The sequence below is a fragment of the Arachis ipaensis genome, chromosome B06 (assembly GCF_000816755.2).
Source record: "Arachis ipaensis cultivar K30076 chromosome B06, Araip1.1, whole genome shotgun sequence".
NCBI classification, from domain to species: Eukaryota; Viridiplantae; Streptophyta; class Magnoliopsida; order Fabales; family Fabaceae; genus Arachis; species Arachis ipaensis.
Genome location: NC_029790.2, coordinates 111,315,892 through 111,318,510, shown reverse-complemented (window position 1 = coordinate 111,318,510; position 2,619 = coordinate 111,315,892). Strand labels below are relative to the sequence as shown.

The window sequence follows — 2,619 nt, the reverse complement described above, 5'->3', positions numbered from 1 at the left end:
TTTATTGGGTTGAGAAATATTATGAAAAATAAAAAAATTATGTACAAGTTGAATAATGGGTTCAATAAATTTAGTTTTGAAAATGGACATTTATATGCTAAAGCCAGCAACCATGAAAATGTTCAATAAATTATGTTTCTGTTACCCATCTTCCCCACCCACCTCTCCCTCAAAGAAGAAGGTAAAAAAATGTAGAAAAGTCGTTTTTGGGTATCCCATTGAATGATAGGTGAAATAATTTATCTAATTTTTGAGAAATTAAAAGGAAATAATTTACCTCATTTAGAGGCTTTAAGTTAAACAGAGTAGCTTAGACAGTAAGAAAAAGCCAACATGATAAAAAAAAAGAAGAATCATCATCAACCATTTACTATTTTTTTTTTAAAGTAATTATGGCAAATGTTCTATACTTATTGTCCTTTAACTTCAATTTTATTTTTTTATGCTTTAGATGTTACAAACAAATTTTAAACTGAAATTGTAATTTATTTTTGTAAGTTAATTATTGAAATTAAAATTTGTCTAATATAAATAAATTCTTCTAGAAAGCTAGGGTTTATTATAAATAACTTTAAATATTAATACAAATAACTAACTACAAATATAAGTAATATCCCAAATTGCTTCTAACAATTTTATTTTGAACAAAGTAGTTTCTAAAAAAAATTATCAAATTAATTTCCAAGTATTTTAAAATATTAAAAAAACTTTCAGTAAAATAAATGGCTATAAGTTGTACTAAAGCCTATTTCATACTCAGCCAACAAAAGAAGTTTATTGGTTTTTTTTTTGTCTGAAAAAATCAATTCTTTTTAATTAACAATCCATGACAGCATAATAAACTTTACATTAATACATTGTGTGTGTGTGTGTAGGAGTACAGGAGTACATCAATCTAACTAACTAATATCTCTAATTTAAATAAATCACATTAGATGTAATAAAGAGAAGAGAAAGAACCCATGATTTCATCTAACATGAAAATTTGATTGGCTTTTATCCTAAAAATTTATTGGGTATAGCTTGTAATTGCATGCCGTCAACAAATTCTATTCATTAAGTTCCATCCTTCACCGTAAATCTAAAACATTAATGCTAAATGTTCAGCGCTAATAAGAACCTCAACTATATAAGTTTATGTATGGACCTAGTTTTCGTGAAATATTGCAAGCAAATTATACACAAATGTTTGCCATTGAACTATATATCAAATAGAAATAATAAATAAACAAATAAAATATATAGAACAATTTACATACCCGGAAACAATGCAAGACCTTGGTTTCAATCACAAATAAGATGAGAGAATGTAGTAGCTCTATAGAGAGAATTGAATTGTATGTAATGTAATGTATATGATGAATCTTTTTTTTTGGATTTGATAGTAATGCAAGGAATGAATGAAATTCATGAAGACCAAGAAAGTTAGATAAGGGAAACTCCGTTTTCAACTGCATAAACTCGAAAATGAAGAGGGTCAGAGAAATGCACGTGATTTTTCATTCCATAAAAAAAAGTTATCAATACCAAACATTCCATGATTACCATCAAAGCCTTTGCTTCTCTCCATCTTGGTGCATCTACCTTTCATTTTTCTACGATTTTAAGGTATGCTTAGACCTACGGTTTAGTAATATATATTCTCTTAATTGTGTTTAATACCTTAAAACATATTAAGAAAAATACTAGAATCACATAATAATAAAAAAATGTTATTGATACACTAAAATAAGTTATTATATATTTATGTATAAATACATTATATAATTAATTATTTTTAATATATATTTTATTCTGGTAATTAATTTTAGTGCGTGACTGATTTTAATGTACATCTAGTATGATTGAATTATAAAAATTGTACTGTTTTAATAAAAAAAAGTGTTTTTCCTTGCAAATTGTTACAATTAAGTTGCAAGATCATTAAAATATGGGTAAATTTAAAATAATTAATTAACAATATTTTAAAACTCTAAGATGATAGATATTATTGAATAAAAATGCTAACTTTAAAATTCAGGCATTTATTAATAAAAGTAGTATGTAACAAGAGAATATGTAAGAAATTAGGTGCGACCCTAAATTACTAACATGGCTGCTCTTCAGAGGCGTACTTAAAATAGATTGCAAGTATTTAAAATTTGAGTTAATTTCTAGAGATACTAACCGGGTTGTCGACTGCCAAAAAGGGTGCGCATGGTCAGTTGAGGCTGAGGTGTAGGATATTAGTCATATTACTCGAGTTTCAATTTAGCATTTGTTACACTTTGGTAAATTTTTATTTTTTAAAAATAATTTATAAAAGTTAATTTTAAAGGTGTTTGCTATGGTACGATGATAAATTCATACGTACCGATACGTTAAAAATATGGACAAATAGTAACAAGTTACTTGGAATTTATTTTTGTTAGGAATAAGTAGTATGACCACAATCCAATCAATCACGTGTTAAATAATTTGTTATTGTTATTATATTAAAATGTTAATTTAATAACGTCCTTGATTAAATTTAGAGATTTATCATTGTGACAGGGATAACAATATTGAGAGATGAATCTTTTATAATTTAATCTAAATTGTTCTTGGTCATAGGATTATTAAAAAGGACATTAATAATCC

The 2,619-nt window shown here is 25.8% G+C and overlaps 2 long non-coding RNA genes across 2 annotated transcripts in view; one reads left to right on the top strand and one right to left on the bottom strand.

Annotated features, from left to right (window-relative positions):
• The window catches only part of LOC110263475, a 17,236-nt gene extending 15,846 nt beyond the window's left edge, over positions 1-1,390 (bottom strand). Inside the window, exon 1 of the long non-coding RNA XR_002349193.1 lies at positions 1,260-1,390. This is a non-coding gene — a long non-coding RNA (uncharacterized LOC110263475). The remainder of the gene's footprint in view (positions 1-1,259) is intronic.
• The window catches only part of LOC110263476, an 8,430-nt gene extending 6,939 nt beyond the window's left edge, over positions 1-1,491 (top strand). Inside the window, exon 3 of the long non-coding RNA XR_002349194.1 lies at positions 1,386-1,491. This is a non-coding gene — a long non-coding RNA (uncharacterized LOC110263476). The remainder of the gene's footprint in view (positions 1-1,385) is intronic.